The following is an 11,005-nucleotide window of genomic DNA, read 5'->3' as shown; positions in this document are numbered from 1 at the left end:
TTGAGACGTAGCCGCAGTAGATTCTGAGTTGACTTGTAGCCGCAGTAGATTCCGAGTTGAGACGTAGCCGCAGTAGATTCCGAGTTGAGACGTAGCCGCAGTAGATTCCGAGTTGAGACGTAGCCGCAGTAGATTCTGAGTTGAGACGTAGCCGCAGTAGATTCCGAGTTGAGACGTAGCCGCAGTAGATTCTGAGTTGTCTTGTAGCCGCAGTAGATTCTGAGTTGAGACGTAGCCGCAGTAGATTCTGAGTTGACTTGTAGCCGCAGTAGATTCTGAGTTGAGACGTAGCCGCAGTAGATTCTGAGTTGAGACTTAGTTGCAGTAGATTCTGAGTTGAGACGTAGCCGCAGTAGATTCCGAGTTGAGACGTAGCCGCAGTAGATTCTGAGTTGAGACGTAGCCGCAGGAGATTCCTAGTTAAGACGTAGCCGCAGTAGATTCTGAGTTGAGACGTAGCCGCAGTAGATTCTGAGTTGAGACGTAGCCGCAGTAGATTCCGAGTTGAGACGTAGCCGCAGTAGATTCTGAGTTGACTTGTAGCCGCAGTAGATTCTGAGTTGACTTGTAGCCGCAGTAGATTCTGAGTTGAGACGTAGCCGCAGTAGATTCTGAGTTGAGACGTAGCCGCAGTAGATTCTTAGTTGACTTGTAGCCGCAGTAGATTCTGAGTTGACTTGTAACCGCAGTAGATTCTGAGTTGACTTGTAGCCGCAGTAGATTCTGAGTTGACTTGTAGTCGCAGTAGATTCTGAGTTGAGTCGTAGCCGCAGTAGATTCCGAGTTGAGACGTAGCCGCAGTAGATTCCGAGTTGAGACGTAGCCGCAGTAGATTCTGAGTTGACTTGTAGCCGCAGTAGATTCTGAGTTGAGACGTAGCCGCAGTAGATTCCGAGTTGAGACGTAGCCGCAGTAGATTCTGAGTTGAGACGTAGCCGCAGTAGATTCCGAGTTGAGACGTAGCCGCAGTAGATTCTGAGTTGACTTGTACCTGCAGTAGATTCTGAGTTGAGACGTAGCCGCAGTAGATTCTGAGTTGAAACTTAGCCGCAGTAGATTCTGAGTTGACTTGTAGCCGCAGTAGATTCTGAGTTGAGACGTAGCCGCAGTAGATTCTGAGTTGACTTGTAGCCGCAGTAGATTCTGAGTTGAGACGTAGCCGCAGTAGATTCTGAGTTGACTTGTAGCCGCAGTAGATTTTGAGTTGACTTGTAGCCGCAGTAGATTCTGAGTTGAGACGTAGCCGCAGTAGATTCCGAGTTGAGACGTAGCCGCAGTAGATCCCGAGTTGAGACGTAGCCGCAGTAGATTCTGAGTTGAGACGTAGCCGCAGTAGATTCCGAGTTGAGACGTAGCCGCAGTAGATTCTGAGTTGAGACGTAGCCGCAGTAGATTCCGTGTTGAGACGTAGCCGCAGTAGATTCTGAGTTGAGACGTAGCCGCAGTAGATTCTGAGTTGAGACGTAGCCGCAATAGATTCCGAGTTGAGACGTAGCCGCAGTAGATTCTGAGTTGACTTGTAGTCGCAGTAGATTCTGAGTTGACTTGTAGCCGCAGTAGATTCTGAGTTGACTTGTAGTTGCAGTAGATTCCGAGTTGACTTGTAGCCGCAGTAGATTCTGAGTTGAGACGTAGCCGCAGTAGATTCTGAGTTGAGACGTAGGCGCAGTAGATTCTTAGTTGAATTGTAGCCGCAGTAGATTCTGAGTTGAGTCGTAGCCGCAGTAGATTCCGAGTTGACTTGTAGCCGCAGTAGATTCTGAGTTGAGTCGTAGCCGCAGTAGATTCTGAGTTGAGACGTAGCCGCAGTAGATTCTGAGTTGACTTGAAGCCGCAGTAGATTCTGAGTTGACTTGTAGCCGCAGTAGATTCTGAATTGAGACGTAGCCGCAGAAGATTCTTAGTTGACTTGTAGCCGCAGTAGATTCTGAGTTGACTTGTAGCCGCAGTAGATTCTGAGTTGACTTGTAGCCGGAATAGATTCTGAGTTGACTTGTAGCCGCAGTAGATTCTGAGTTGACTTGTAGCCGCAGTAGATTCTGAGTTGACTTGTAGCCGCAGTAGATTCTGAGTTGACTTGTAGCCGCAGTAGATTCTGAGTTGACTTGTAGCCGCAGTAGATTCTGAGTTGAGACGTAGCCGCAGTAGATTCTGAGTTGAGACGTAGCCGCAGTAGATTCTTAGTTGACTTGTAGCCGCAGTAGATTCTGAGTTGACTTGTAGCCGCAGTATATTCCGAGTTGAATTGTAGCCGCAGTAGATTCTGAGTTGAGTCGTAGCCGCAGTAGATTCCGAGTTGACTTGTAGCCGCAGTAGATTCCGAGTTGAGACGTAGCCGCAGTAGATTCTGAGTTGACTTGTAGCCGCAGTAGATTCCGAGTTGAGACGTAGCCGCAGTAGATTCCGAGTTGAGACGTAGCCGCAGTAGATTCCGAGTTGAGACGTAGCCGCAGTAGATTCTGAGTTGAGACGTAGCCGCAGTAGATTCCGAGTTGAGACGTAGCCGCAGTAGATTCTGAGTTGTCTTGTAGCCGCAGTAGATTCTGAGTTGAGACGTAGCCGCAGTAGATTCTGAGTTGACTTGTAGCCGCAGTAGATTCTGAGTTGAGACGTAGCCGCAGTAGATTCTGAGTTGAGACTTAGTTGCAGTTAATTCTGAGTTGAGACGTAGCCGCAGTAGATTCCGAGTTGAGACGTAGCCGCAGTAGATTCTGAGTTGAGACGTAGCCGCAGTAGATTCCTAGTTAAGACGTAGCCGCAGTAGATTCTGAGTTGAGACGTAGCCGCAGTAGATTCTGAGTTGAGACGTAGCCGCAGTAGATTCCGAGTTGAGACGTAGCCGCAGTAGATTCTGAGTTGACTTGTAGCCGCAGTAGATTCTGAGTTGACTTGTAGCCGCAGTAGATTCTGAGTTGAGACGTAGCCGCAGTAGATTCTGAGTTGAGACGTAGCCGCAGTAGATTCTTAGTTGACTTGTAGCCGCAGTAGATTCTGAGTTGACTTGTAGCCGCAGTAGATTCTGAGTTGACTTGTAGCCGCAGTAGATTCTGAGTTGACTTGTAGCCGCAGTAGATTCTGAGTTGACTTGTAGTCGCAGTAGATTCTGAGTTGAGTCGTAGCCGCAGTAGATTCCGAGTTGAGACGTAGCCGCAGTAGATTCCGAGTTGAGACGTAGCCGCAGTAGATTCTGAGTTGACTTGTAGCCGCAGTAGATTCTGAGTTGAGACGTAGCCGCAGTAGATTCCGAGTTGAGACGTAGCCGCAGTAGATTCCGAGTTGAGACGTAGCCGCAGTAGATTCTGAGTTGAGACGTAGCCGCAGTAGATTCTGAGTTGAGACGTAGCCGCAATAGATTCCGAGTTGAGACGTAGCCGCAGTAGATTCTGAGTTGACTTGTAGTCGCAGTAGATTCTGAGTTGACTTGTAGCCGCAGTAGATTCTGAGTTGACTTGTAGTTGCAGTAGATTCCGAGTTGACTTGTAGCCGCAGTAGATTCTGAGTTGAGACGTAGCCGCAGTAGATTCTGAGTTGAGACGTAGGCGCAGTAGATTCTTAGTTGAATTGTAGCCGCAGTAGATTCTGAGTTGAGTCGTAGCCGCAGTAGATTCCGAGTTGACTTGTAGCCGCAGTAGATTCTGAGTTGAGTCGTAGCCGCAGTAGATTCTGAGTTGAGACGTAGCCGCAGTAGATTCTGAGTTGACTTGAAGCCTCAGTAGATTCTGAGTTGACTTGTAGCCGCAGTAGATTCTGAATTGAGACGTAGCCGCAGAAGATTCTTAGTTGACTTGTAGCCGCAGTAGATTCTGAGTTGACTTGTAGCCGCAGTAGATTCTGAGTTGACTTGTAGCCGGAATAGATTCTGAGTTGACTTGTAGCCGCAGTAGATTCTGAGTTGACTTGTAGCCGCAGTAGATTCTGAGTTGACTTGTAGTCGCAGTAGATTCTGAGTTGACTTGTAGCCGCAGTAGATTCTGAGTTGACTTGTAGCCGCAGTAGATTCTGAGTTGAGACGTAGCCGCAGTAGATTCTGAGTTGAGACGTAGCCGCAGTAGATTCTTAGTTGACTTGTAGCCGCAGTAGATTCCGAGTTGAGACGTAGCCGCAGTAGATTCTGAGTTGACTTGTAGCCGCAGTAGATTCTGAGTTGACTTGTAGCCGCAGTAGATTCCGAGTTGAGACGTAGCCGCAGTAGATTCCTAGTTAAGACGTAGCCGCAGTAGATTCTGAGTTGAGACGTAGCCGCAGTAGATTCTGAGTTGAGACGTAGCCGCAGTAGACTCCGAGTTGAGACGTAGCCGCAGTAGATTCTGAGTTGACTTGTAGCCGCAGTAGATTCTGAGTTGACTTGTAGCCGCAGTAGATTCTGAGTTGAGACGTAGCCGCAGTAGATTCTGAGTTGAGACGTAGCCGCAGTAGATTCTTAGTTGACTTGTAGCCGCAGTAGATTCTGAGTTGACTTGTAGCCGCAGTAGATTCTGAGTTGACTTGTAGCCGCAGTAGATTCTGAGTTGACTTGTAGCCGCAGTAGATTCTGAGTTGACTTGTAGTCGCAGTAGATTCTGAGTTGAGTCGTAGCCGCAGTAGATTCCGAGTTGAGACGTAGCCGCAGTAGATTCCGAGTTGAGACGTAGCCGCAGTAGATTCTGAGTTGACTTGTAGCCGCAGTAGATTCTGAGTTGAGACGTAGCCGCAGTAGATTCCGAGTTGAGACGTAGCCGCAGTAGATTCCGAGTTGAGACGTAGCCGCAGTAGATTCTGAGTTGAGACGTAGCCGCAGTAGATTCCGAGTTGAGACGTAGCCGCAGTAGATTCTGAGTTGACTTGTACCTGCAGTAGATTCTGAGTTGAGACGTAGCCGCAGTAGATTCTGAGTTGAAACTTAGCCGCAGTAGATTCTGAGTTGACTTGTAGCCGCAGTAGATTCTGAGTTGAGACGTAGCCGCAGTAGATTCTGAGTTGACTTGTAGCCGCAGTAGATTCTGAGTTGAGACGTAGCCGCAGTAGATTCTGAGTTGACTTGTAGCCGCAGTAGATTTTGAGTTGACTTGTAGCCGCAGTAGATTCTGAGTTGAGACGTAGCCGCAGTAGATTCCAAGTTGAGACGTAGCCGCAGTAGATCCCGAGTTGAGACGTAGCCGCAGTAGATTCTGAGTTGAGACGTAGCCGCAGTAGATTCCGAGTTGAGACGTAGCCGCAGTAGATTCTGAGTTGAGACGTAGCCGCAGTAGATTCCGTGTTGAGACGTAGCCGCAGTAGATTCTGAGTTGAGACGTAGCCGCAGTAGATTCTGAGTTGAGACGTAGCCGCAATAGATTCCGAGTTGAGACGTAGCCGCAGTAGATTCTGAGTTGACTTGTAGTCGCAGTAGATTCTGAGTTGACTTGTAGCCGCAGTAGATTCTGAGTTGACTTGTAGATGCAGTAGATTCCGAGTTGACTTGTAGCCGCAGTAGATTCTGAGTTGAGACGTAGCCGCAGTAGATTCTGAGTTGAGACGTAGGCGCAGTAGATTCTTAGTTGAATTGTAGCCGCAGTAGATTCTGAGTTGAGTCGTAGCCGCAGTAGATTCCGAGTTGACTTGTAGCCGCAGTAGATTCTGAGTTGAGTCGTAGCCGCAGTAGATTCTGAGTTGAGACGTAGCCGCAGTAGATTCTGAGTTGACTTGAAGCCGCAGTAGATTCTGAGTTGACTTGTAGCCGCAGTAGATTCTGAATTGAGACGTAGCCGCAGAAGATTCTTAGTTGACTTGTAGCCGCAGTAGATTCTGAGTTGACTTGTAGCCGCAGTAGATTCTGAGTTGACTTGTAGCCGCAGTAGATTCTGAGTTGACTTGTAGCCGCAGTAGATTCTGAGTTGAGACGTAGCCGCAGTAGATTCTGAGTTGAGACGTAGCCGCAGTAGATTCTTAGTTGACTTGTAGCCGCAGTAGATTCTGAGTTGACTTGTAGCCGCAGTATATTCCGAGTTGAATTGTAGCCGCAGTAGATTCTGAGTTGAGTCGTAGCCGCAGTAGATTCCGAGCTGACTTGTAGCCGCAGTAGATTCCGAGTTGAGACGTAGCCGCAGTAGATTCTGAGTTGACTTGTAGCCGCAGTAGATTCCGAGTTGAGACGTAGCCGCAGTAGATTCCGAGTTGAGACGTAGCCGCAGTAGATTCCGAGTTGAGACGTAGCCGCAGTAGATTCTGAGTTGAGACGTAGCCGCAGTAGATTCCGAGTTGAGACGTAGCCGCAGTAGATTCTGAGTTGTCTTGTAGCCGCAGTAGATTCTGAGTTGAGACGTAGCCGCAGTAGATTCTGAGTTGACTTGTAGCCGCAGTAGATTCTGAGTTGAGACGTAGCCGCAGTAGATTCTGAGTTGAGACTTAGTTGCAGTAGATTCTGAGTTGAGACGTAGCCGCAGTAGATTCCGAGTTGAGACGTAGCCGCAGTAGATTCTGAGTTGAGACGTAGCCGCAGGAGATTCCTAGTTAAGACGTAGCCGCAGTAGATTCTGAGTTGAGACGTAGCCGCAGTAGATTCTGAGTTGAGACGTAGCCGCAGTAGATTCCGAGTTGAGACGTAGCCGCAGTAGATTCTGAGTTGACTTGTAGCCGCAGTAGATTCTGAGTTGACTTGTAGCCGCAGTAGATTCTGAGTTGAGACGTAGCCGCAGTAGATTCTGAGTTGAGACGTAGCCGCAGTAGATTCTTAGTTGACTTGTAGCCGCAGTAGATTCTGAGTTGACTTGTAGCCGCAGTAGATTCTGAGTTGACTTGTAGCCGCAGTAGATTCTGAGTTGACTTGTAGCCGCAGTAGATTCTGAGTTGACTTGTAGTCGCAGTAGATTCTGAGTTGAGTCGTAGCCGCAGTAGATTCCGAGTTGAGACGTAGCCGCAGTAGATTCCGAGTTGAGACGTAGCCGCAGTAGATTCTGAGTTGACTTGTAGCCGCAGTAGATTCTGAGTTGAGACGTAGCCGCAGTAGATTCCGAGTTGAGACGTAGCCGCAGTAGATTCTGAGTTGAGACGTAGCCGCAGTAGATTCCGAGTTGAGACGTAGCCGCAGTAGATTCTGAGTTGACTTGTACCTGCAGTAGATTCTGAGTTGAGACGTAGCCGCAGTAGATTCTGAGTTGAAACTTAGCCGCAGTAGATTCTGAGTTGACTTGTAGCCGCAGTAGATTCTGAGTTGAGACGTAGCCGCAGTAGATTCTGAGTTGACTTGTAGCCGCAGTAGATTCTGAGTTGAGACGTAGCCGCAGTAGATTCTGAGTTGACTTGTAGCCGCAGTAGATTTTGAGTTGACTTGTAGCCGCAGTAGATTCTGAGTTGAGACGTAGCCGCAGTAGATTCCGAGTTGAGACGTAGCCGCAGTAGATCCCGAGTTGAGACGTAGCCGCAGTAGATTCTGAGTTGAGACGTAGCCGCAGTAGATTCCGAGTTGAGACGGAGCCGCAGTAGATTCTGAGTTGAGACGTAGCCGCAGTAGATTCCGTGTTGAGACGTAGCCGCAGTAGATTCTGAGTTGAGACGTAGCCGCAGTAGATTCTGAGTTGAGACGTAGCCGCAATAGATTCCGAGTTGAGACGTAGCCGCAGTAGATTCTGAGTTGACTTGTAGTCGCAGTAGATTCTGAGTTGACTTGTAGCCGCAGTAGATTCTGAGTTGACTTGTAGTTGCAGTAGATTCCGAGTTGACTTGTAGCCGCAGTAGATTCTGAGTTGAGACGTAGCCGCAGTAGATTCTGAGTTGAGACGTAGGCGCAGTAGATTCTTAGTTGAATTGTAGCCGCAGTAGATTCTGAGTTGAGTCGTAGCCGCAGTAGATTCCGAGTTGACTTGTAGCCGCAGTAGATTCTGAGTTGAGTCGTAGCCGCAGTAGATTCTGAGTTGAGACGTAGCCGCAGTAGATTCTGAGTTGACTTGAAGCCGCAGTAGATTCTGAGTTGACTTGTAGCCGCAGTAGATTCTGAATTGAGACGTAGCCGCAGAAGATTCTTAGTTGACTTGTAGCCGCAGTAGATTCTGAGTTGACTTGTAGCCGCAGTAGATTCTGAGTTGACTTGTAGCCGGAATAGATTCTGAGTTGACTTGTAGCCGCAGTAGATTCTGAGTTGACTTGTAGCCGCAGTAGATTCTGAGTTGACTTGTAGCCGCAGTAGATTCTGAGTTGACTTGTAGCCGCAGTAGATTCTGAGTTGACTTGTAGCCGCAGTAGATTCTGAGTTGAGACGTAGCCGCAGTAGATTCTGAGTTGAGACGTAGCCGCAGTAGATTCTTAGTTGACTTGTAGCCGCAGTAGATTCTGAGTTGACTTGTAGCCGCAGTATATTCCGAGTTGAATTGTAGCCGCAGTAGATTCTGAGTTGAGTCGTAGCCGCAGTAGATTCCGAGTTGACTTGTAGCCGCAGTAGATTCCGAGTTGAGACGTAGCCGCAGTAGATTCTGAGTTGACTTGTAGCCGCAGTAGATTCCGAGTTGAGACGTAGCCGCAGTAGATTCCGAGTTGAGACGTAGCCGCAGTAGATTCCGAGTTGAGACGTAGCCGCAGTAGATTCTGAGTTGAGACGTAGCCGCAGTAGATTCCGAGTTGAGACGTAGCCGCAGTAGATTCTGAGTTGTCTTGTAGCCGCAGTAGATTCTGAGTTGAGACGTAGCCGCAGTAGATTCTGAGTTGACTTGTAGCCGCAGTAGATTCTGAGTTGAGACGTAGCCGCAGTAGATTCTGAGTTGAGACTTAGTTGCAGTTAATTCTGAGTTGAGACGTAGCCGCAGTAGATTCCGAGTTGAGACGTAGCCGCAGTAGATTCTGAGTTGAGACGTAGCCGCAGTAGATTCCTAGTTAAGACGTAGCCGCAGTAGATTCTGAGTTGAGACGTAGCCGCAGTAGATTCTGAGTTGAGACGTAGCCGCAGTAGATTCCGAGTTGAGACGTAGCCGCAGTAGATTCTGAGTTGACTTGTAGCCGCAGTAGATTCTGAGTTGACTTGTAGCCGCAGTAGATTCTGAGTTGAGACGTAGCCGCAGTAGATTCTGAGTTGAGACGTAGCCGCAGTAGATTCTTAGTTGACTTGTAGCCGCAGTAGATTCTGAGTTGACTTGTAGCCGCAGTAGATTCTGAGTTGACTTGTAGCCGCAGTAGATTCTGAGTTGACTTGTAGCCGCAGTAGATTCTGAGTTGACTTGTAGTCGCAGTAGATTCTGAGTTGAGTCGTAGCCGCAGTAGATTCCGAGTTGAGACGTAGCCGCAGTAGATTCCGAGTTGAGACGTAGCCGCAGTAGATTCTGAGTTGACTTGTAGCCGCAGTAGATTCTGAGTTGAGACGTAGCCGCAGTAGATTCCGAGTTGAGACGTAGCCGCAGTAGATTCCGAGTTGAGACGTAGCCGCAGTAGATTCTGAGTTGAGACGTAGCCGCAGTAGATTCCGAGTTGAGACGTAGCCGCAGTAGATTCTGAGTTGACTTGTACCTGCAGTAGATTCTGAGTTGAGACGTAGCCGCAGTAGATTCTGAGTTGAAACTTAGCCGCAGTAGATTCTGAGTTGACTTGTAGCCGCAGTAGATTCTGAGTTGACTTGTAGCCGCAGTAGATTCTGAGTTGACTTGTAGCCGCAGTAGATTCTGAGTTGAGACGTAGACGCAGTAGATTCTGAGTTGACTTGTAGCCGCAGTAGATTTTGAGTTGACTTGTAGCCGCAGTAGATTCTGAGTTGAGACGTAGCCGCAGTAGATCCCGAGTTGAGACGTAGCCGCAGTAGATTCTGAGTTGAGACGTAGCCGCAGTAGATTCCGAGTTGAGACGTAGCCGCAGTAGATTCTGAGTTGAGACGTAGCCGCAGTAGATTCCGTGTTGAGACGTAGCCGCAGTAGATTCTGAGTTGAGACGTAGCCGCAGTAGATTCTGAGTTGAGACGTAGCCGCAATAGATTCCGAGTTGAGACGTAGCCGCAGTAGATTCTGAGTTGACTTGTAGTCGCAGTAGATTCTGAGTTGACTTGTAGCCGCAGTAGATTCTGAGTTGACTTGTAGTTGCAGTAGATTCCGAGTTGACTTGTAGCCGCAGTAGATTCTGAGTTGAGACGTAGCCGCAGTAGATTCTGAGTTGAGACGTAGGCGCAGTAGATTCTTAGTTGAATTGTAGCCGCAGTAGATTCTGAGTTGAGTCGTAGCCGCAGTAGATTCCGAGTTGACTTGTAGCCGCAGTAGATTCTGAGTTGAGTCGTAGCCGCAGTAGATTCTGAGTTGAGACGTAGCCGCAGTAGATTCTGAGTTGACTTGAAGCCTCAGTAGATTCTGAGTTGACTTGTAGCCGCAGTAGATTCTGAATTGAGACGTAGCCGCAGAAGATTCTTAGTTGACTTGTAGCCGCAGTAGATTCTGAGTTGACTTGTAGCCGCAGTAGATTCTGAGTTGACTTGTAGCCGGAATAGATTCTGAGTTGACTTGTAGCCGCAGTAGATTCTGAGTTGACTTGTAGCCGCAGTAGATTCTGAGTTGACTTGTAGTCGCAGTAGATTCTGAGTTGACTTGTAGCCGCAGTAGATTCTGAGTTGACTTGTAGCCGCAGTAGATTCTGAGTTGAGACGTAGCCGCAGTAGATTCTGAGTTGAGACGTAGCCGCAGTAGATTCTTAGTTGACTTGTAGCCGCAGTAGATTCCGAGTTGAGACGTAGCCGCAGTAGATTCTGAGTTGACTTGTAGCCGCAGTAGATTCTGAGTTGACTTGTAGCCGCAGTAGATTCCGAGTTGAGACGTAGCCGCAGTAGATTCTGAGTTGACTTGAAGCCGCAGTAGATTCTGTGTTGACTTGTAGCCGCAGTAGATTCTGTGTTGACTTGTAGCCGCAGTAGATTCTGAGTTGACTTGTAGCCGCAGTAGATTCTGAGTTGAGTCGTAGCCGCTGTAGATTCCGAGTTGACTTGTAGCCGCAGTAGATTCTGAGTTGACTTGTAGCCGCAGTAGATTCTGAGTTGACTTGTAGCCGCAGTATATTCCGAGTTGAATTGTAGCCGCAGTAGATTCTGAGT

The sequence above is a fragment of the Coturnix japonica genome, chromosome 20, assembly GCF_054131305.1.
Source record: "Coturnix japonica strain WE chromosome 20, WE-NBRP24, whole genome shotgun sequence".
NCBI classification, from domain to species: domain Eukaryota; kingdom Metazoa; phylum Chordata; class Aves; order Galliformes; family Phasianidae; genus Coturnix; species Coturnix japonica.
This window is presented reverse-complemented; position numbering follows the sequence as displayed.